General features: G+C 36.1%; 1 long non-coding RNA gene across 2 annotated transcripts in view; it reads right to left on the bottom strand.

The window, feature by feature from the left end:
• LOC110828390 (uncharacterized) overlaps window positions 1–23,836 on the bottom strand; it is a 69,689-nt gene extending 45,853 nt beyond the window's left edge. For both annotated transcript variants that reach the window (XR_015537614.1, XR_002542649.2), the window contains exon 1: window positions 23,453–23,836. This is a non-coding gene — a long non-coding RNA (uncharacterized LOC110828390). The remainder of the gene's footprint in view (window positions 1–23,452) is intronic.
• Window positions 23,837–25,984: the final 2,148 nt, after the last annotated feature.

Here is a 25,984-nt window from a genome sequence, read left to right as displayed (position 1 = left end):
TTGTGTAACTTCGTTCCGTTTTCAGAATTGGCTATCGAGTAAACATGTCTCGTGTGATTTATCCCCTTCACATTCCTTGAACTTAAAAACCCTAAATTAGTGAAGATTTTGTTAGACAATTACGAAAGTAAAATAATATTTTCTATTGAAGGTGGCTACAAAATATTTTTTTTTAAAAAAAATAAAGGATGTGAGGAAAAGATGAAGAGAGATAAATAGAGAAATAATTAATCAAAAAATAATAAAAAATAATTAATTAATATTTTTGTTAATTTAGTTTTAAGTTGTAGTTTCACCTTTACGTATTTCAGAGATGTGAGTAGCAGTAATGGTAGTAGTAGTAGTAGTTATATTTAAAAATTAGCATGCTCTGTTAACAACAAGGGTTATTTTGTAAGGGATGACTTAATATAAATTGTATTTAATAAAAACCCACAATCATACAAACACACACACACAAGCTTTGTTTTGTCCATATGCTGTAGTAACAAAGAAACAGATCAAAAATATAATTTCGAAAATCTCAAGAGATTACATATTATTTTAATCTGTCTTTTCTTTACTTAGTGACGACAAAATTCCTATACAACTGTTGATGAACTGACAGTCCTATCTGCATTATCTCTTGTGTTATTTCATGTAACCGTGAGAGAAAGACAGCGTGGCAGATGTTTATCCAAATATCATTTGTTTCTTCAAGAAAATACCACGATCACACCATTTAGTCGTTCTATTGTTTCCAAACACTGTGATTATAACTGAGACCTGACTCGTGACGTCATCGGAACATATGATCCTTCACTGATGACCAGAAAAATGAATAGGACAAGGAGCGAACTTACAATACAAAGAAACTGAAACAGAAATAATATGTAACATTAGCTTTTGTGATGAATTACCAGTAAGCAAATTTTCCCACACGTAGGTAACAGTCGAAATTTACTCCTTCCTATTGTATTGACCCCTATTTATGTCTGTCCTATCCTCTGATGTTATTTTCATTGTGTAAACCCTATTGTGAGGTTCTTTCGCTTTCCGGTTGTCAACTGTCTTTAATGGGAGCAAATGACATACGACGCACTAACTAATAACCCATAGCAATCATTCAATGAAAAAAGATGACGGGAAGGAGGAGAAGTGAAAAACCCCTTCTTTTTTATTATTCTTTCTTTAAAAACGCCCACTTCCTGCCGATACAATGAAATTCAAAGGGAATCTGTTATTTCGATCGCTGTATTTCTCATACAGAGGCTGCTTTCAGATGTTTTTACTACGTTGGAAGAAACATAATAAAACACGAGCCTCAAAATTTTCTTACTGAAATAAATATCTATTGATTGTAAGACACTACAAGTTAAAGAAACCATATAAACACAATCTGTCATTATCATTTGCAGGTAATTAGACATTAATATGGCTGAATTATGTTGATAAAGTTGGGTTGAAGGTTATTTAACGACGCGGTATCATGTTCACGAGTTATTTAGTGTCACATAACGTTAAAATCTATTCGTAAGTACACCTGTTTCTTATAAAAGAAATCAAACACGGAGTCATAAAACCATTCCAGAATATTAACATATGAGTTGAAAATCTTCTTTAAAATAACCCAATAATCAAGACATTTTTATAGCTTTAAGAAAATGAGCTCGTAAGTGGTCCTGTCACATTTTAAGCCACTGTACACCCATCCTTTTGAAACCCCGAAGAAAATGACGTTAGGCTCGTTGTGGAGACGATATATGACTAGAGGAGGACGAGATGGGCCGGACGTTTAGCAAGCATTTTGGAAAAATTAAATTCATACAAAATAACGTTTCTGATAACTCAATGAAAGAAACCTCTTGAAAATTATTGGTGTAGTTTTGGAATAATATTAAAACCTAATCTTAAATAAATGGGTTTCGACAGCGTGGATTTGGATTCAGCTGGGCCAGGACAGGTTCCAATAGCATCCTTTCAAAGTTTGATGTTCTCTCAGAGGTTAAGATGTCGACTGCAGGGCTGAAGGTTTGAAGCCGCGTAGTCAATTAGGTGGATAACAACGTTTTAAAGGATCATAGATCCTCAACCTTCAGGGTATTCACGGTATCCCACTCCACAAAGGCCACAACTGTTATCTTCACCACCGTGACAACGTCAAATCCCATAAAAATCTATAAAAAGTAAATATTCTGTGATTTCACGGCAGATAATATTAATTTAGAGCCGTGTAGTCCTGTGGATGTTTACGGACGTTTCAGTGCGTGTTTACTGCCTCCATCATCACACATCGGCTTGATTTTTGAGGCTGTAAGTACCTCTGAAACGTCGGTAAAATTTTATAATTCTACAATCGAAACATCCCAGAAGACAGTTGTCTTAAAGAGTAAACACATTTCGGTTTTTAGGTTTTAAAATAGTTAAATGTTTGTTCCAAAAGAACTATCGAAAAACTACTTGCGTATGCCTGTCATGACACTTGGAGTTTTTCCTGACAAACAATAGGCCTGCTGGACATAATGAACTTGTAACATTAAAATAAGATAGTGTTTGGTGTGTTCCATCGTGTTAACAGATCCTTAAATACTCATTGCTATGCAAACTTTAATGTTACGATAAAAAGTTGAATAACGTTTAAGCATTGACTTCATTAGAAATAAAATTCTCGGTTTTTCAAAAGCAGGAAATTCCTTTACCGACTGAGTGGTTATATTGAATTCTTACCAAAGTGATTTTTCAGGGAAATAAAAATAAATAATGGTAGAAATTTAAATTTCACCATGTCAGAAACAAATCAACTCGTATTTATAGTGCTGAGACTTAAAATATCTATTATTTTGGAATCGTAAAATGCATCACGCTAATGTAGTTTGATCGTAATATTTATTTCTTTTAAATGGTTTGAATGTGTGATATCAAATAGAGATTCATGTCGGTTAGAACGCTGTCCTTGTAATCCTGGGGGTCTCGGGTTCGATTCCCGGCGGTGCCCGAATTTATAACTTCTGTTGGGCAAGGCCGTAGTCTAGGCAATACGGAGTTTTCCTCCGTGGCATCCCAACAATTACTCCATTCACACACAGAAGAAGGCAATGGCAAACCACTTCTGGATCATCTGCCAAGAACGTATATGAACAGGTCCCAGTCCGAGAAAAGGATGGAAGGATCCTGTTCATATGGACCTGTCGTCAGACAGAACACTAAATTATTATTATTTATTATAATCGCTTTAATAGTTTAAGACGTGCACGGTGTAGCCATTAAGAGCATTTCAACTTGCATCATGTCTGCACATTTCCACAGGCCCATATTCCTCCCATCTTACCACACAGATTACGTTTTACCACACATCCATAACCTTCCTTTTGGTACTTCGCTTTATCATTCAATTTGTCTCTTCACTGTTCATTCCTTTATTGTATTGTTCTAATTTTTTTTTTATCGTACGTCTACGAGAATGAAAAGGAAAGTTAAAATGTTCCACGATGCGAGTCTTCTACCGGAACCTGTAGACAGGGAGAGGTTCACACTAGAGACCAAATTTTGTGGCGTAACGCTATAATACGCTACGTTATGTTCGGAGTTCCGATCGCTCGTCTCCTCAGTGGAAGACTGGCCCAAGTCATTTGAAACACTTTATGGAGCCGATGATATCAATTACACGACAACAGCTTGATACAGTCCTTGAATTTCAAAATGTTTAAAACGGCCTATGTAAAGCCTTGTTTTGTAATGTGAAAAATATGATAATATTCAATTCAATTCAATTCATTTATTAAAGTGCTTGACAACAGCCTAAACGCCTATAACAGCCAAGCACTAACAAAATACAAACCTTACAATACAATTACAACCAAACAAAAAACTGAATATATAAATATACAAAATTATACAAAATTAATTTATTACAAAATAATTAATAAGTAAAAAAGTAAACACTAATAAAATACAAGGAACAAAATAAAAACAAAAAATAATTAAAACAAATAACCAAGCTAGATCCAATCAAGGCCACTCTCTAAATAATATAAATGATTCGAAGATTTTCATTTGAATCTCCATCTTAAGATCAGGTATATTGACGTTTGTGAGCCAGTTATATCATGATTTTAAGTCTAATGCCTGTTCTATTAATTATTTCGAACCCCGTGACACTAATAAATAATTTATTTCATAATAACAAGTCTGCACAAATCTCTAAACGTCTTCTCACTATTTGCTTTGTTTAAATGAAAACGTTTAACTTTCTTTGTTACTATAAGAAACCAATTCGTTACAAACGGAAATGATCAATATGGTGGAGAGTCCATATAATTGGTTGGATACTTCAAGGACCACAGACGGGACTCAGAATTGAATACCATGGGGTCCCGGGTTCAATTCCCGGTGGTGCTCAAATTTATAACTTGTGTTGGGCAAGGCCGTGGTCTAGGCATCACGGAGTTTTCCTCCGGGGGCTTCCCCGGTTTCTCCGTGGCATCCCAACAATTACTTCATTCACACACAGAAGAAGGCAATGGCAAACCACTTCTGATCATCTCTGCCAAGAATGTATATATGTATAAGCAGGTCCCTGACAACCTGAAGATGTTGGAAGGATCCTGTTCATAATATATGGACCTGTCGTCAGACAGAACACTACAAAAAAAATGTTACATGTACCAATAATCTTAACCATTTATATTTGATGACAGAAACAATTTTATATTAAGAATAGATCCAATTGTGAATCTCCTGTTTGTGCGCTTTGGTTCAGTGTTTTGTTATAATTAGTCTACACAGAAGGAAACAAATAATTTGAAAATGAATATCAATTTATATACGCCTGAGACAGAAATTGCTTTGAACATCTATAAACTGGAGTAACTTGTTTTAGATCTCCGAGAAGAATTGTCGGATCGTAAGAAAAATGTCTTTTATTTATTTAATACTGTTTGTACAAACAGTTCGCCAAGGAAAGGGACAAACTTTTTAGGCCTTAATTAATGCGTTTGCAATCAATATAATCCATTATCTTAATGTTTCAAAATCAATTCGAGAGAGTTGTTAGCGATGTTTTCTATCCAATGGCGCGGAGTCCTGTGCAAATCCTATAAGCCACAATTAATCAAGCACTTTGCTAGATGTTGTCCCACTTTGTGATCTACCGAACTGCCTAATCATTACATCTGAGACCACTCAGCATTTATTTATTCGTAACAAATTCTGCATGATACAGCTAATAATTGCAATCGATTTATTTTTATTTTGACTTTATGTAAAATATATTTTTCTTGTTTCGCTGTCCGGAAAATACGCCGAAACCTGGTAGAATATTCATAACTTTTGAATAGCCTCATTTTATCTCTGCATCTACTCCAAGGACTTCCTCGCAGTTTCTTAACTTGAGGATTTCTAAATATCTTTTAAGCAGTTTTTATCTCTGCGATGTGTGTCCTATTATCGCACCCTGTTTGAATTGGTCTTCGTAACAATGCAGTGAGAATCGTACACACAGTTTATAAATCATAGCTTATTCAATCTCGTATGCTTCATATTTTATATGTCCAAGCGTCCACAGAATTTCATTCACAAATACGACGCCAAGTGACGCCCTCAACAACTTCTCTACGCTCCCAGCGTGCACCGTGCTATTAAGCGTGTTTATTGTACTGGGCCTGGCGAATTCTTCGGTTGAAAATTCCAATCCGGCCAACGTTATATGGCCTACCATTTGTGTTACATTTTCATCAATACGTATCCTGTTACCCATGAACATAACTTACGAATTTTGAAATTAATGTTGCTATTGAATGAAATTGTGGAGACCAGGAAAATTAATTTGAAACAGAAGTGTTATATAATTTATGTATTAACATGATGATTAGGCAGTGTTTGTAAACTAACTTAGATTCAGTCCACCAACAACCACCAACTGGCACAGGGAGGTCGTTCGTCCAATTACAAAATTCTCCACTAAACCAATCACTGCATGAGAGAGAAAAGAGATTGTAAGACAAGGAAGAGAGATTTTCAGGAGTGCCAACTTTTAAAACAAACACCGTCAGATGAGCAAAGAGATAGGTGGGGTTGTGAAAAGAGGTAGGGTTGGTGGGATGGGAAGATGTAGAGGGGTGAAGAGAGGCTCTGTTGAATCTGCTCCACATTGTTAGATGAATGAAGGAAGCTTGAAGCAGCAGGAGTGAACGGTATGAATATTCAGTAGTAAACATACAAGAAAATTTACAACTATAGGTCCCGCCTGTTAAACTTGTGGCGAAGAGTTTAAAACCCTTGATAAACACCCAGTATTTGCAGTTCTCTTCAGGCGCGGTTTATTCCAAAAAAATTTGGTCCGATAATCTGAAGGTAAGTTCATATCAGAGACCAAGTATGGACTGGATTAAACTGGCTAAAGATCTGGCTGTGAGGTACACGGAGATGAAATTTGGATGCCATAATAGGGGTGAAATTTCTTCAACAGATCAACGACCTTCAGCATCTTAAGAAGGACTCTGCTGTACGCAGTTGGTTACTGTAAAGACCTCCTCCCACAGGATGTACAGTTACCTGTAACGAACATCTTCTGAAGTCAAGATACTTCCTGTCTTTAATACAAAACGAAGGTTCATTGCCGTGTTCACAAAAGTACGTAACGCAAGTCGATTTTGAACCAGCTCAACCGTCTTCGCACTCTCACTCCATAATTATCCAACATCTTCATTCGTGCTACATATGCTAACTTATCTTGACTTATCCTCTTCTACTTAATCACTTTAAAAATAACAAAGAATACGAATTATGTAATTTAATTTCTCTATTCTCGTCCTACTTTCCCCTTAGTAGAATGTTTTTATCCTCATTATATTAAGCACCATCTCGCAGATACCTCAATCTACGATCTGCCGTCACCACGAGATTCTAAAGTTAATTCAATTCAATTCCTTTATTACAGTGTTTGCCAACAGCAAAGAGCCTATGACAGGCAAACGCTAATAGAAAAGTACAACAAAAAGATACAAATTAGATAAAAAGCAAATAATCTACCTAGGTAAACACTAATATAAATATAAAACGCTAATAAAATATAAGGAATAAAATGAAATCAAACATTAAACAAAAATATATTTATTATTCAAGTCATATACACAAACTTTTAAATTATTGATGTTAAAATTTAAAATTTAAAATTGATATTCTGCGCCATTCATCGTTATCTCGATGTTACAATGTTGCGCTTTAATATTTCTACATGTTTCGATGTCATAGCATCATCTTCAGGTTTCTATATTTAAAATTTATTAAATTTTAACATCAATAATTTAAAAGTTTGTGTATATGACTTGAATAATAAATATATATGTGAATATTAAACACAAACATGACGCATCAAAACTATAAAATTAAACAAAAAACAAATAACGAAGCTAGATAATCAATCTAGACAACCTATCTAGGTCATTTCCCTTATTGATAAAATACCCTCAAAGGAGACAATGTTTAAGCTAAATACGTCCAAAAATTTACATACGTCATTTGCAGCAAAGACGCATCTGGCTGAAGGACTATGTCTTAGCGCACTGCTCACATGCCCATATAAATAACGATTAATATTATATTTAAGACTTACATTTTTAAAAACAAAACGATACATAATAAGATCATGAATACAATGATTGCAAGTATTTCCGTTGTTAATTTCAGTATGAATTGACATTATTTATCGGATAATATAGAAAATAAATTTTGCGTGAATACTGTCTCCAGAGGAGCGGACGAAAGGAGCTTAGAATAAAGCTTATTGCAGCGATTCGTAAGTATGGCGAGACTCGAAGGACACTAACTGTGTCCTTCACTGCTCGTGTTGCTTGCGTGGGGCAAAATCACAACAGTTTTGTCCTCGACTCTACAAAACCTACACAAAATTGTGCTGAACTTCTTTATAAAATGAACGTGAATCTATCGACTGCTAATATTTACAAAGTATTGGCAAAATTGCCATGATAGGACCTTTCAAAATATATTTTTTCTTATAATACACGCTTTTATTACACAGAACACAAGACCATTCTACTACAAAGACTAAACTAATATTATATGGTTCTACATATTACAATTTTTAGCCTATATTATTATTATTATTATTATTGTTGGTCATTCATTCACGTATTAGACCCTCTTGGCTGTTGGAATTAAAATAAATTCTGGAGCAATGAATCGTTATGCATTTGTCACGACTTTTAGTTAGTCAAATAGGCCTCTGCCTACACAAAAAAATTACACTGGTACAGATTAAAATTTTTTCAAATTTGTCACAAATAATCTAATATATTCTTTATCAAATCTAAAACTTCTTGACGATGGTGAAGAGTCAATTGAATAAAAATTTTCTTGGATATTATCCATCGTCTAGTAAATATAAAACGTAAAACGACGTTTCGGAGATGGGACTCTATCTCCGTCTCCAGGTTCCTACACAGTTGGGCCCACTAGATAGAGCTAATCCCTATCTCCGGACCTCTTTGATATTATCCATCGTCTAGTAAATATAAAACGTAAAACGACGTTTCGGAGATGGGACTCTATCTCCGTCTTCAGGTTCCTACACAGTTGGGCCCACTACGGAGATAGGGATTAGCTCTATATAGTGGGCCCAACTGTGTAGGAACCTGAAGACGGAGATAGAGTCCCATCTCCGAAACGTCGTTTTACGTTTTATATTTACTAGACGATGGATAATATCAAAGAGGTCCGGAGATAGGGATTAGCTCTATCTAGTGGGCCCAACTGAGTAGGAACCTGAAGACGGAGATAGAGTCCCATCTCCGAAACGTCGTTTTACGTTTTATATTTACTAGACGATGGATAATATCTAAGAAAATTTTTATTCAATTAATATATTCTTACCGTCACCATTTTTCTAATGTTAAAATGTAACAAGAATTTTATACGGAGTATGTAAACAAATATCCCTGAAGATGGAGGCAGTATATTTCTGCGAAACTTTGACTTGTTCTAAGGAGTTACAGCCCAGTCAGCGCTTAGATATGCTGCTGGGTACATGCAGTTTGCGTTGACCTATGCAAAACAGTAGACTTCACTGATGAGCATTGGTTGAGGTACGTAGTGGGGGTTAGAAAGGAAAGGAGCGAAATGGGGAGGGTGGGGTGATGTTCTTGTACGTACAAATGAGGGAAGCAAATACCGACTAATGATGCTTAGCCCGGTTAGCCCACATTGTGACGTAACGTCTGTCTCTTGTTCATTCGTACATTTCTGTTTTTCCACCTGAAACTTCCTATTCGAACTCCCCCCCAGGCCCCCCCCCCCACACCGAGTTTCCTTTTCCTGTAACCCCATACCCTACTCAAAGACCCCTTGATTTTCGGAGAAACACGTTCGCTTTTCCGCCATGATGTATAATCTTGTAGGTTAAGTATTTAACTCGTGGACTAGTTCTCCATAACACAATTTGAATGTACCTGAAACCAACGACAAGATTTCCACGCGAACGCATTGCGGGAAAACTTTCCCAGAAAAGTTGAGAGACGTAAACGACTTGAATTGACAATTATCTGGTTCCAAAACAATGGCATTGAAACGAGAGTGATCTTAACTAATTGTTTACCCTGCTAATCAGACGTTTTTATTAATTAGACTCCTCTTTTATTATTTCGTGAGTACTAATCTCATGGCATTTTCATTTGCTGTACTCATCATATTTTGCGAAACATCAATCTTGACGGGGTCAGAGAATTTTACCTCTAGCCTCTGCGTCCCACCCAGCCTCCTATCCAATGGGTACCGGGGTCCTTTCCCGAGGCGTGACGTTGACCATTCACCCCCATCTAGTGCCGAGATCAAGAATGAATAGGAGCTAACCGCCTCTCCCCCCAAACGACATACATGGTGTATAGTGGGACAGCTTTGATTTATCAATTATGAAGCTCTTAATCATGTAACTTTCACCTTTAACCTCTTACTTGTGTTCTGTATTTCCATGTACTTTCTCAAATCCTATTCTAAAACACCCACAATCATTGTTCTACCCGAAGGGTTGCTTCCTACTTGCTTAATACAACAGTTAATATTTTAATATTTTCCGTCAAATCACAATTTTAATAAGATAATAAAATATTTAAAATATCATTTCACGTTCCGCATCGAATGATCGATTTACAAATTGGAACGTCTCCTACTTATTTTTACATGTTTCGGTTATATTTAACCGTCCTCAGGTATAAATTAGATTGGTAAATTTAAAACTCGAATTACGTTCCAATTTGTAAATCGATCATTCGATACGGAACGTGAAATGATATTTTAAATATTTTATATTTTATTATCTTATTAAAATTGTGATTTGACGGAAAATATTAAGATATTAACCTAATTCACAATATGACGCAAATATACTACCTTAATACAACAGGTAAAAGTTACTTTACAGAAAATATTAAAATCTGGAAACGTCCAGTGTCAGTGCTTGAATTACGGTAGAATTTATTCTATGTTTTCGGAGATCGGTGTTTGTTCGGCAAACTAAAGTCAGGTAAAACCTTGTGTGTCTCGCTCAAGAACTGTCTGTTCTACTGTGCTAATTATTTTACATCAGTGGCTATAATATGAATAATGAAAAGCGTATGCAACCATGCACACAACAAGAGTGAAGAACTCGCAAAAAGGGAAAACGGAATTGTTAACATTGTTTTACGTCAATCTTTGTTACACGGCCGCTGTTGGGTTGCGCCCTTAATTAGACAGACTTGAGCGGTGTGTGAAGTTAGCAGAAACTTCCGACATCGCTTTGTGGCTCAGGAGTTCTGCGTTGTTGATGACTGAAACCGGGAGGTGGCGTTTGATTTACAGCCAAAGTATCGCAATAGAAATGAGTGGGCACAAATTTAAAAAGAAATACATGTGAGTAAGCGAGTGACTTATCGGATGTTGGAGCGAGTGATGACGTGAGTGGGCGAATGAGTGATTCGTGGGCGAGTTTGTGATTGGGCGAGAAATGGTTTGCAATAATTAATGTTTAATTGTGTGTTTTTATGAGTGACTGAATGGGAAAGTAGGCCATGGGTACTTACTTACCTACTTACTTACTTAAGATACTTAGACGACCCGATCTTCAAGTGACTGAGCACTGGCTTGATCTATAGACATTCGGTAGGACTCCTTGGACGAGGGATCGGCCCGTCGCAAGGCCTCTACCTGTACACAGGACAGCACGACACAGAAAAACGCGGACAAACATCCATGGCTTGAGTGGGATTCGAACCCACGGTCCCAGCGACTAAGCGGCCACTGTGTCAGCAGGCCATGAGGAGGGCAAGTAACTAGGTGGGAGAATGAGTGATTTAGTATTGGAGTGGGCGATGGTTAGGTTACTTAATTAAATTTGCAAATGAGAGAGTTTTTGGACGGAGAAATAGATGATTGATTGGGCGACAAGAGACTTTACTGCTAATATTTTTCCCACGTCAATCAATCGTAAGGTCGCCATATTAGTACTGCGTAGCCTGAACTATAGAGAGAGAGAGTATATAAATTAACCACAACAAACGCGACTTTTACAGATTTTCAGCCAGTTATGAAAGGAGCTGAGAAAAATCACGAAAATAGATGATTGAGGTAAGCCGACATTCGAATACGGGACCTCCAAAATATGATGCAAGAGTGCTAAACGCAAGACCGAGATATTCAGCATCACTGAATTAAAAGATACAAATTATCCTGTCAGCCCACTAATCAAATAAACACGTTTCATATAAACATGAAATTCAAGATGTCTTTTACCGAAAGTGACATTACGCAATCGACGATTAGAACCATGACGTCAGTTATAATTCCTCCATTTATTTACTACATATTCGTTCTCTCATTTTACATCAGGCCATCAAGTTCTGTCGATTAATCCGACGTTAATGCCAAGGCCAGTTTAACCCCCATTTAGTTCAAGGCTTGGTTTATTTTATTATGTAGAAAGCATAACAACTGATGTAAATGTGACGTGGGTGGACATTCGAGGAGCCCACCGAATGTTGATCTCTGTGGAATATTATTAACACCAGGGTCACGCCCACCGGACAGACGTAACAGAATTAATGTTGTGGCTAGTCTATACTGGATTTATTATTCCTAACCTTGCCGTTTATTTCATTATATATAAGATAAAAAGTGCTTTAATTTATTAACAATAAACTTGAATTACATTTCCAAAGACATCAGACTTCCTTGTTTAATAATTACGTTTCTTTGGTCACTCAAGGAAGGCGATGGATTAGACTTCACTCAAAGGTAGTCATAGATTAATTGGGTCAGGGGGCGGTGAAAGTCTTGTCTCTGCTTGGCGTGATTGATTGATTGATTGATTGATACTTACGTTGTTTCTTTTTGCTTCGTTCAGAAAACCAGACTCGAAATATTACAAAATACATTTTTTAATAATTTCCCCCTAAAAATATGTTGTGTGGTGATTCTGAAGTAATGTTTTTTTTTTAATTATTTTCAGTCAATCGGTCACTTGGAATATATTCTCCGTCTTCATCTTTTGATGCTTTACATCTCCAGACATTTATTATATCTACCCCAATATTAAACGTAAATATTGTCCGTCTACATCCTGTGCCTTATTTACCACTTTCAAACTACATGTTTCGGTCGTCGACGACCATCTTCAGGTCGTAAATAAATATCCTATATGAATCATTATATATTAAACACAATATTATGACGATAATATATAGAAGTTATCCTATAATTAATGTTACGGCTATAAACATAACGTTTTAAAGATTTTATATATAATATAGACAATAAGGATACGTACAGTCTTAAACGCAAAAGTGTTAATTTTTAACGTATTTTATAATTTAAATTAATTTGTCATTTTGAAGTTAAAAATTTCATGTTTTTAACTAAAAGTTATACTAATGTTAACACAATAAGTCATTAACCATAATAGATGTCCTACACAATTCAGTAAAAGCCTTTTTATAACAACCGAGGATGGTTTACGACTATCAAAACATATAGTGAGAAAGTGACTACAAATACACTAGAATAAATAGTCTGTGTAGATGTACGATATTAGTTTTTAATATTATTGCATTAAATTACATAGCACGATACCTTTATTAAAGGTTTTTAGTATTGCATCTGTTCATCACTGTAGAATACCTGCAATTATTTATTTATTTATTTAGTGTTCTGTCTGACGACAGGTCCATATGAACAGGATCCTTCGATCCTTTTCTCGGACTGGGACCTGTTCATATACGTTTTTGGCAGATGATCCAGAAGTGGTTTGCCATTGCCTTCTTCTGTGTGTGAATGGAGTAATTGTTGGGTTGCCACGGAGAAACCGGGGAAGCCCCCGGAGGAAAACTCCGTGTTGCCTAGACCACAGCCTTGCCCAACACAAGTTATAAATTCGGGTACCGCCGGGAATCGAACCCGAGACCCCAGGATTACAAGGCCAGGAGTTGATATTCCGCGCCTCTTATGGAGACCGAAATGTACTGTACTGACTTTAGGCCGCTAATAAATTCTGGCTAATGTGACTGCAATATAAGGAATTTCACCGTGTTTGTTTAAAATCTATTTTAAAATTATCCTCTCATATAAGACTCATGCATATTATTTAACCGTCACTCTTGTTTTACGACAGAAACAGCTATGTACTTGAAATATTAGAATTAAGAATTTTTAGAATTGTCTTGCACATAAGGAAATTCTACATCTTTTTGTAAGATTTTTACTTGAAACGAACCAGACTTAAACTTTGTTTGTAATTAAAATAAAATTCCATCACTTCCTTTGTCCATGCCTTCTGACGTTTCCCTTTTACTAACACCTGGAGGCAAATAATAATTAATTTACAAAAATACATTCCTGACTGCCACTAACCGTATAAAATTGTCTGCTACCTTCCGGACATCATTATAACTTCATATTACAGGATATTCCGGTAACATTGAGACATCAGATGTAAATGAAATTCTTACTAACATACACATGTAAAAAATAAGTCTAAGAAGTTGGTATGAAAGAGTTCGAATGTTTCAGTTCTTCCCATACAAAGATACGCGACGTTTTTATGTTTGCATCCTTGAGGCAAAGATTGTTTCGTATTTTATTACCACGAGTAGGCCCGTAACTTTCGTTTAGTGCTCCTTATACAACGACAGTTGATAAACTTTTACAAAAAAACAAGAAATAAAATTCCTTTGAAGAAAGGGTATATATTGCGGTGTAAGAAAATAATATATTTTCAAAGGAAATTCCAAAAAAGTTCAGATTTATAATCTTCCAGATTCGGAGCCCTTTCTGTAATAAAACTTAAGAGTACAGGTAAAATAATTTTAAAAATTTAAATCAACAGCAGTTATGCAAATAAAACGACTCTTATGGGATATTGCCCCATGTAGTCTAATATAAATACACCGACGTTTCAGACTACGCTGCGCAACATCTCAGAAGACAGTTGTCTTCGTACTAGCCGCCTTAAGATCCTAAAATATCACCAAGTGTGTGCAAGGTCTTTGAATACAAGTAAATACTATAATGAAGAAAGAAATGTGATAGATATATACTCTATTATTATTATTATTATTATTATTTTATTTATTTAGTGTTCTGTGTGACGACAGGTCCATATGAACAGGATCCTTCCATCCTTTTCTCGGACTGGGACCTGTTCATATACGTTCTTGGCAGATGATCCAGAAGTGGTTTGCCATTGCCTTCTTCTGTGTGTGAATGGAGTAATTGTTGGGATGCCACGGAGGAAAACTGCGTGTTGCCTAGACCACGGCCTTGCCCAACACAAGTTATAAATTCGGGTACCGCCTGGAATCGAACCCGAGACCACTGTCTGTCTAGGTTTACGAAGTTTATCAACCAACCAAACTAAAGTGTGGTTATGTTTGTCAGTCCGTCTGTCTGCTCCTCTGTATGTTTTATTTCTGAAGGTACTGATCCAATTTAAATTACATTTTATAATTACTTCACGTGGAAATATTTATTTGTCGACATGAATCCAAGTCCTTTGCATGTAGTAACTCACAATTAGTTTAATCGAAAATGGGTTCATAATTAAAAAAAAAAATAGTCATTTCATAAACTGCAGACCTTGTTAAAAACTCGTTTAAGTCAACGAATTTAATTTGAAACATTTTCTGACGTGATAAATATTCCAAGATAAACAAGGTGAAGCGATCTGTGACTCATCGGAATAATGGCAAAGTGTCGCATATCTTGTATATGAAAGCCACTATTTCTACGTCTGCTAAAACTTTCTTTAATTCTCTTATTGTAAACTACTATATTTCATATTAACATTTTCAACAACAAGTAAACTCCTTTCAGTAGCCTATTACCAATGTCTATCAACACGATGTCACGGTAAAAGTGGTCTCTGTCCTAAAATTACGCTGGAGGGTCCGAGAAATAACAGAAATCAGAGCCTGTATATTCCGAGCGTCATGCCTTGCAGTTCAGTTGGAGCAGCTAAACTCTTGCCGTAATGTAGGTGCTTTGCAATGAAACAGTAAACTCGCATTAAAATGTCTGATGATTCACTGTTTCCTTCCGAAGGTCAATCTAACTCTATGGAAAAATACTTGTCTCTAATTCTCTTTTTTCCTAACAGATGGGGTGTAGTGATTAGCTGGCTGTATCAGAGTCGTGTGACAGTCTAACCTCCTCCCTCCGCCACCTGTCTTCCACGATTACCCATCATTCACTGCTATAAATAATTGACTGTGTGCAGTCCGCAATGCTTGTTGTTCGGTTAGAGTGAAATCGCGGCCATTTTGTCGTTTGATTTATAATTAGACATGTTTTTGCATCAGGTAAAGAGCTTAGAATGAAGTAAATCTTACGTACTATATCTGTTGTGTATAAGAACGTGTGTGGTGTATTATTTTGTTTTCGGGAGTGTTTTAAAATGTGCTGTGATTGTAAAATGGAAACAGATTTCCGTGTGTGTGTGTTTAACTATAAAGTGGAGCTATATGACGTTACCCCATACAAAGGCACTGAAGCAGAATATGGAAGGTAAGATGGTTTAATTACAGTATTCTCTTACTTTATCTTGTGTTAGTTATGATATCAAAAATCAGGATTGTCCAAACTTTAGCCTGGTGACCACATAATTAGCTCCGTTTTCTACCAAACGCGTGATAAAGACAAATAACTGTGACAAAGTATAAAACCATCCGGGTTTTTCAATGAAGGAGTAAGTTTCGGACTCACATTATCCGTTATGTATGTTCGTGTTTTAATATTTTAGGTGTTTACATTGCCATCTGAAGCTGTTAGGTTCTGACGGCGATAAACATGACAACGCGGTCTTCTTAGTTGTGACGTCATGTTGTGTTTTACGTTTTGTGCACAGGGGTGTAACAATATGCAGTATGTTATATAGATCAGTGGTATTCAATCTTTTTTGTTCGCGTACCCCCAGATATAACTTCTCTTCAACTTTGTATCCCCAAAGTTGTTGGTGTATAAATCAAGTTATACATAGTATATAATCTACATCTAAAATAAATTAAATAAATTACATTACTGATTATTCAGTGTTTATCATAAAATAATATATGAATCTTTTAAATTTCACGTACCCCCTAAGATGTCTTCGCGTACCCCCGGGGTACGCGAAGTACTAGATATAAGTGACAAAAATAACTTTTTGCGATTTATTGCTTCAAATGGTCCACTTTCTGTCTTTGTAAAATGCGCCCCATAAGATTCACCTTATCATTATCTCGTAAATTTTAATAAACCTTCTCCACATGTGATTCGCATGTAATTTGTAGGCAGGTATATGACGGTGAGTCATACAGTCACAGCCGGGACTAGGAAAATTACTGTTTCGTTCAACTTTATCAATGAATCTGCCCATAACTGCTTAGTTAGGAAATTATATAAAAGACAGAAAACCAGTTGTTATTTCTCAATCTTACCTCCTCAATACAGTATCAGTCGACAAATTATGGACTACGTACAATAAGAGCAACTGTGCTTTGCTGGTATCCCTTCGACCAACAGCAACACGTCTCTCCGACAGGTCCATACAGTGGTGGCCTCGAGCGGAGAATCTTAGAATTACTACTTTCTGCCTCTAGCTAAATACGTTCATTTCTTAGTTATGGGAGATTTCAGTTTTACACGCCGCGGTAGCTTTGATGATACAAAATATATCCTTTCGGCGAGAATAAACACAGAACTAAAAATTAATCATTGTAAGACAGAGACCAAGTTTCGTATCCTTACAAAGCAACAAATGACTTAATGGTTCCATGTTTGCTATTTTAATCTTGGATAGGAGATGGGAAAATAAACTGTATGAACTTAATCCTGACCATTGTAATCGTCTATCTAACAGGAAGACCGTGGCTTCGGTCTCAGTCTTCGGCAATTTAATGACATTTTTTCTCCGTTTACTATTTATTACGATCTTATATTTGTTGAAGTGACCGGCTTGCGAGCTGGTTGACTAAGATTTGGATCCTGGTAGAGGGAGTGATTTTTATCTCCGTAACCACGTCCGAAACGAGATCCTGGGATCATCCGGTCTCGAGAAAATTTAACTTTGCGTTACAATTGCGGATTTAGAAGTGGATGATGTTTTGATTTATAAAAGTAGTTCAGAAATTATTTTTTAATTGTGTATGAATACCTTTAAGAAAAACATAAATTTGCACCAAACACTTGTTTACGAGACAGTTCTTTCATTTAGGAAGTTTCTACCCGTTTCATTATTTAAATCTCATCACTCAGTGTTTACCTTGCTAAAAGAATTACGTGATAAAAATTTCAAGAAAAGGAAAATCCGAAACTTACTTATTGTAAATACAATCATGTCTAGATTATGAATGCTGGTTACAAATAAGACTCAAAGTGAAAAGTTTTTGACTGTTTTTAATGAAAATTAACACAAGCGAATGCTTTTTGGTACGTCTCATTAATTATGGTAATAGGAAACATTTTTACTCACATAGAAAATTAATTCCCCCTCGAAACAATTCAGAGAGCCGTTGAATAAAAATGAAAAGTTGTTACAGGTCACTGCATTTCTTACCTGAAACAAGTGAAAGGTCGGACGCGTTCGGCTTGAGCTACTGCATTATGTAGATGTTTAAAATGCAGCGATCTCTCTCACAGATGACGATATGCAAATTTTGAATCAGTTAAAAGAACTCGGCGTTCATTAATCTGTTCCTCGCCACAGTTCTATGGGTTCTATAGGTTCTATGGGTGTCGGCGTCCTATTTACCCTACCTTATGACAGTCTGAGAGCCACGGTGGTCTAGCGGTTAGAACGCTGGCCTTGTAATCCTGAGGGTATCGGGTTCGATTCCCGGCGGTGCCCGAATTTATAACTTGTGTTGGGCAAGGCCGTGGTCTAGGCAACACGGAGTTTTCCTCCGTGGCATCCCAACAATTACTCCATTCACACACAGAAGAAGGCAATGGCAAACCACTTCTGGATCATCTGCCAAGAACGTATATGAACAGGTCCCAGTCCGAGAAGAGAAAAGGATGGAAGGATCCTGTTCATATGGACCTGTCGTCAGACAGAACACTAAATAAATAATAATAAATGACAGTCTACAAAATCACGTGACAACGGAAGAAGACATTTTACAAAGATGATTCTATAGGAATTTAAACCCGTAAATATTTGCTGTGGTCCAAGGTCGTTATCGGCAACCTAAACTCCTGGCTGATTTTGTTACTGACTGACTACGTAGTTGATCGTGTGCAAATGTTGGACCGAGAGCCACTTCCGGCCCACTTATTACCCATTTCGCGAAATTATTTTTTAATTACTTACTAGATATAAGTTAATTTTTTTCTTTATTACGAAATATCTGATAAAAATCGTGGATTTTGTCTCGTCTTCTGCTTTACGTCAAGTGCTACGCTTTCAAATCTTAACCGTGAAATGTCTTTTGTGGAAAATTATGTCGGATAAAAATTCTTGACGACAAAATTTAAAGTAATCTGCATCTGTATAGCGATTTGTCAATATTTTAATGACATTTGTTTTTAAACAAATGTTATCGTAATTTGTCATTTCTGAATAAGGTTTCTTAGAGATAAGTAAAATTCCTATCAGTTTTAAGAAAATGTACCACAAGCTGTTTCTTGACTTTTGGGTCCGACGGAAAGAATGTTGGACCACCCTGTCTGAGCCATGACGTCATTCGGAATCTTGTCCTAATAACATTGCCTACCCCTTGCTACAAATGTTTCGACTGTTGGAGCTTATATTTGACAACATGGATCTGCTACCAGTGACCCGAATAAAGTACTAAATTTTATTTAACTGTGAATTACGAAAAATACAAGAGTGAGACGAAGCACTAGAAAGCTAATGGAGAACTGACTTTACCGGGCATCAGAACAGCTGTCCGACTACGCCGATGGACACTTCTGTTTAAAAGTGGAGTCAATTCTCCGCTGAGACAGATGGTACAATGGCGCATAGACACGATGCCAGTTTGTCACATGTTCGAAAACATCTCCCGGCATTTATCTGTATAATTTGACAGTTCATCACCTTGTTTACAAGATCCTGTCATTAAACCTCATACGGAGGCAGATGAATTTAATCCGCCCTCTGACACACTATTTCTCTGACATACATTTTAATATTATACACACATATACGTGTAGGTACGTGAAGTGACACTATCATTACCGGGAATTTTATGTTGACATCTGGCTGTCTTAAAGAGCTTATTATCAGACCGTACTTGTCTAGTGACTAAATGTGTTCAGGTGAATTTGTCTTCCTGGATACCCTGGGTCGATATTTACCGATACAGAGGGCAAGACGTAAGTACTGTACGTTTGTCTGATCCTAACGTGAAAAGCTCAGAAAGATGGCTGAGCCCTTACTCACGTCTTATCAACAAATCCCTCTGATGGATTACAAAGGTTGACAACCACCTCATAAACTCCGGAATAGACTAATATTCCATGGCAGCCCTGCCTTCCTTCATGCAATGCTTTATAACTTAGCAGTGGCGAAGTGGCTGTCGTGTTCGATCTACTACGTTTGATTCCATATTATCATGTTAGATGGCGTTTGTTTTGTAGGGGTGTGAAATTGAGTCTCTCCGAGAGATTATAGATAGGGGATTGACGTTGTACAAGGTCAGTTACGATTAGGTCCCGAATTAAAGGTATTGTAATTTTAAAGTTAACAAAGCTGCGAATATTATGAAACAAAACATGTGTATATATATATATATATATATATATATAGAGAGAGAGAGAGAGAGAGAGAGTTCTGGAATGTTACTGTATAACTGCATTTTACTTTTAGTAGACTAATACAATTGGACCTTGATATGACGCATCTATGTCGAAACATTTAGCTCAATATATTGTAAAGGCTAACGTGTTGTGTACATGAAAGTATTTCTAACTAGTATCAGTTTCCTTAAGTTATATAAAGATGTTCTGTAATACAGGTTAAAATGACGATTTCTAAGGACGTAGTTTCTAATTATTCGTGTTTTTTCCGTCTAATCACAATTGTATATAAATAAAATTATACATAAGATATTAAAATATCATTTACATATTTGGTACAACTTTTTACTACATGTTTCGGTTACATTGAACCATCTTCAGGTGTAAAGTTAAAAGTTAAAAATTATAATCTTATAAACTAAAACTTAATTACTGTTGTTGTGTAAATGATATTTTAATATCTTATGTATAATTTTATTTATATACAATTGTGATCAGACGGAAAAAACACGAATAATTAAATTTTAATTCACAATATGACGCAATTATATCAACGTATGACGTAGTTTTTATTAAAATAGTTGTCGTAAGTAAAGACAGTTTGTTAGAATAGGAGAATAGAAAAAATTCTTAATTACGAACCATAATTTATATTATTCGACACATTACTGGAGAAATCAAATTAAAGTATGAGATCGGCGAAATATTTAACACGCTGCGAAATAGGCACGTAAAATATGGTCAGAGGATCCATGAGAAAAGACGCTCCAAATAGAAAGTCTGGGCGTGAGTGGTAGAACGTCATTGACGGATCTTGGAGAAATTGTGTGTGAGTGTAGACTGAATTCAAGTCTAAGAATTTGATATAATAAGAAGAACGAAATTAACATTTGGGTTCAGGAAATTTCTTGACTGGACTTACAAAGAAATACTTCGCGCATGAATTGGTTAGCTGGTGCAGCCATTCCATTGGACAGATTTCTTTGTATCTACGAGTCACTCTAAAGTTTTAGTGTGCAACTGGGTGCCTGTATTGACTGGTAGTATTTTTTGATGCAATTTAAATTTTATTATTAATTTCTTTAAAAAAAATTAAGAATACAGGGGTTGAAGTAAGACATTATTAAATTCCTATTTGTATAATCTTTATATGCTGAAAGTTTTATTTAGAGCCATTACATTTAATTTATTCACGATCCGGAATAAAGTTACCTCACGCCAAATGGTTTGATTTTTGATCTAATTCATTTGTTTACCGGCATTTAATGGAGCTGCTGTTTGGAAGAGTGTATAACGCAAGGAACAGTAGTGGGATTGAAGAGGACACGACTCTCACTATCAAACTGCAGCGATACGTCTTTTCTTTATTATCCTGTTTTCTTAACTCCGTCCCATCGCACTAACATACGAGTAGCAACAGAGCAAAGTGTTTCCAAGTTAATTGGAAACATCTGGATGGTAGATAGGGACGCGATGGAAGGACAGCCAATGAGTGTCATCTTCCTGAGTGCGTTAAGGGCGCAAGGTACAAAGTAGCAAATTCAAAGAAAAAACTGTGCTACTGAGGGGCGGCTTTAAAAGTATGGCTTTTTAATTGAGGAAATTAATATGACAGAATTAGAAGCTTCGTAATTTTTGTTATTTGATTACTTTATTAAAGTGATCGAATCGAGAAGGATTGTGAGGGCAGGCAACGTAGAATGCACGGGATGACGAGAAAAGATTAGCTGGGATGTGTGACGGGAGAGGTGGGAGAATAATATTAAATTGGATGTTAAATATATAATCTGTTAGGACGATGGCTGGATTATTCTGCTTCAATAGAGAGTCAGTTGGCGGGCTTTTGTAAATACGGTATTAAATTTATGGGTTCCATAAAATATAGGGAATTTCTTGACCATATGGGGAACTGTCATTGCCTAGAGACAGGACCGTGTTCGATTCTTAGTTACGATGGACCACAAAATCAACCGGTTCGCTTTACCTTTGAAAGCCATCATCAAATGGTGGAAACGAACGTCGTAATATAGGATTTCTGTCAAATCTTGCAACGACGCAAACTTCGGAGATACTGCTATTAAGACACTTTTTTAATCCGTGGTGTTTTATGCAAATATTGTGAGACATAGCGTGTTTATTCTATTAGACGTTTTGTAATAATACATTCTTTATTTTTAAACAAAAAAATTTCGCTCAGGTGAACTATTTAGTAGGTTCCGCTAAGAAAGTTTATTTTAGCCTTTGAATTAATGAAAATTACAGGCCATAGATAGTGTAATTAAACTTTAATCAGTCTGTTGAACTACTGAACGTATTTACGTAAAGGTCAGTTTGCGTCCTTAACTGTAGCAGGCCTTGAAGTTAGTAAATCCTGGTAATTTTATAAATAAAACAAAATAAATCCAAATACAAGTTTCTGTAATATCAAATTACATTCATACCGCTCCTATTTCTGGTACTGTTACTTGCAGACAGGAGAAAGGAAGAGCCAATAGGGGATTTTCGAATTTCGTTTCTTGAAATACATTTGAATAGTTAAAGTATCCGCCCAAAGATGGTCTAAGGACTGAGTTTTTCTGTGGAAGAATGAGATTTCAGGGGCATTTGACGTTAATAATGAACAGATACAAAGCGTGACGGGCAAGATAAAGAAATTAGCTTAAGATTATCAGCTACTTCTTTGTGTTATTTGATAATGTCGTCTGTGTTAATCAGTGGGCTAGACGAATATGTCTTAACCAAGATGAACATTCATGACAGAAGGACGTAACGCAAAAACAAATTCCGAAATATATTTCGTAACCGTTCGATACAGCAAATATTTTGAATCACCCTGTAGCATCGTAACTTTCGCTGTAGTTTCTCAAAGTGAATTTTCCGAAATGTAGTTGCTCCAGGATCCAGGCCTGAGACGTCCAAGACTATTTCAATGGCTTCATTGTATTTTATAGGAAACTTACGGAGATTATTGTGATCTATTATGAATGGTGAATAATAAATGTTTATTTAATTGTGAGTTATCTAATGATTCTATGCCAGATGTGGATATTATCGCGTTGCATTAACATTTTATATCAGTATGTATCGAACTCTTAGAAATTACAGTCGTTATAGATGAAAATTTATCAGAGTTTAAGAAATTTGCAGATAATATTCAAAAGCTTTAATCGAATAAACTAATATGCTAGGGTATTATATATGTGTTGTGACTTACCTTAAGTGGCTTGATCTTTGTAGTGATCCGCTGCATTGGCTACGCACAAGCGACAATGACTACATTTTAAAATGTCATGCTTTCCTTTCCGTATGAGGGCAGCACCGTTAATGATGCGCTGTAAACTTTGATGTATGGCGAACGAGGTGTCCAAGCGAGTAGACCTCCACGACCAATCCAACTATTTCCATCGCGCTGATATTTGCGAATTGAAGACCGAAACGAGGCGTGTTACAGCCACATGTTTAATCTGACCTTGAGAGCAACGAATAGACAGCTCGTCCTGTACGAAATGCAGGTAACATTCTGCTGTTGAACGTCCCTCAGGGTCGATAAGACCGCACCACACGTACGAGTGACGTAAAAGGTCGGCGGAGGACACAAGGACGGACGGATAATGCGAACAGATAACTACGTTAACGGCGTAGATTTCGACCCTTGTTAATATGATATTTCTCACTCGTAGTAAGCCAATGAATAACTATCAGAAGTTTAGAAGACCTTTCGTGGGACAACAAGTATAACATCGAAAGTAATAATAAATGTAATAGAATTTCGCAGGATATTTTGTGGCTTGTTTCAGGATACTTAAACTTCAGTTAGAATATCCAGTCATCAATACCAGTACTTCTGCGAGATCACTGCAATTCGTTCCTTATTTACCGTAGCATTTACACGTACAACAAATTTTACAGCCGAAATAAACTCAATTTATATATATTTCTGTGTTTTGAATGACGAGAAACCGTCTGTCGTAATAGCATAGGATTCGTGGTTCTCCTCATGCTCTCAAAAATCGAATGCACAACACTTTAATAGACAGACTCATTTCATCCTACTTAAATTTTTAGAAACAAAATATTTTTATTTAATGTTGTAGAAAATTTGCAGTTTACGTAGCGATATTGATTATCGCAGTTAATTAAATACGTTCATCGTCTTCTTGAATGATTCCTGAGTTATTTAACAACACCTTTTCCAGTGCGTTAATTAATAGAGTCAAATGGTATGATGACTATCTTACATGAACTGAAAATTAATACAATTAAATTCCATGTTATTCTTTAATTTTTTATAATAATTTTCCTGCACGGACTGAGAAAAACAACTAAGAACCTGTCAGAATAACAGGTCTCCAAACTGAGATTTAAACCTGGTACCCCACGAATACAAAAGAGTAATCTTAATGAAAAAATTGTGATGTTCTCTGTATTTTCCCTTTCAGCATAGAGAAAATAAGTGTGACTCTCATGGTGAAAGAGCTAGGTTCGAATACCTGAATGTAACCACTGAAGAATGTCATAGGTTTTTTTTTAGTTTTGATTACGAATTCTGTGAAAACTTCGAACACGTTTCTTCAACTTTCCTCCGATTTGGTGTTCATAAACGTCTTACCGTGTCACACTGTACTCTACTTGATATCATCAGACGCAACGCAGTCATAAATTAAAGACATTAACGAACGACACGCGTCTTATTTATTTCCACAGTGCCCAATGGAAGTATTCCAACGAACTAGACAGTTTGTGTGCGAACAGAAATTAGGTTGCTACTCCTTCATGTGACGTAATTTACGACATCAGAAGAAAATGTCGAAAATTAAGGCGATGCGGTCTTAAAACGCTCTTGCCTTACAGATTGCACATACAGCCATAGAAGTTGGAATCGGCTGGGAGAGGTTAAGTGAGGGGTGAGTAGCGACTTCGAAAGCGAATTAACCAAGACAGAATACTGCCCGTACCCTACCAGTCCATTTCCTGCAACAAGACCACAGACTCCGTTCTACCGGAACACTTCACTTTGCTTGTTTAAATCGTTTGCGTTAGTTTGGTCTATTCTCTTAATCGATAAACAGCAGACGACCTCCTTAACTTCAGAAAATAATTAACAGATTCCGTATTTAAAAGAGGAAAGTTCTGCATGGTTCTGCTTGTTCAGAGAAGATATTAACTTAGAATAACTTAACTTATGCCTGGTCATGAAATGAACGTACAGACTTTAACTTTTCTTCGTGTTCTGTCTTCCGCCATCTCTCAAAGTAATTAGCTAGACGGTGCAGGATTGTAACTTGAAAGTTTATTGTTATTTGGCTGGTCAAGAATCCGCAGTTGAACAGAACCCGAAAGTCCCTATTTATATAAACAAAATCCGTCTAATGGACCATTTTCCGTGCGAGTCTAATCCAGGCCATACCAATACATCTATTTATTCAAGACTTATTTTAAAATTATTCCTTCATTTTCCAAATGATATCTTCCTTTCACCATTTTCTGCCAAAAATTTTTTACAGATCTCATTTATTCTTACGCGGTAAGTGTCCAGGTTAGATCACACGCCTTCATTTCACAACACTAAAATAATACGAGGAGTAGAGTTCAAATTATAAAGCTTGTGATAATATAATCTTGTTAATTCCTTTCCCTTAGGTTCCTCAGTAGATATTTTAATATCCAGATTCCTTGTTAGACACTGGGAAATTAAAGACTCTGAACTTAGTTATTAAATACTCCTTTAACTTAATCTGCTCGTAAT

Source organism: Zootermopsis nevadensis, unplaced genomic scaffold, assembly GCF_977971745.1.
Source record: "Zootermopsis nevadensis isolate Lab colony 2312 unplaced genomic scaffold, Znev_1.0 Znev_ptg000002l, whole genome shotgun sequence".
Classification (NCBI taxonomy): Eukaryota; Metazoa; Arthropoda; class Insecta; order Blattodea; family Termopsidae; genus Zootermopsis; species Zootermopsis nevadensis.
Note: the sequence above shows the minus strand (reverse complement) of the source record. Positions and strands in the feature narration are given on the sequence as shown.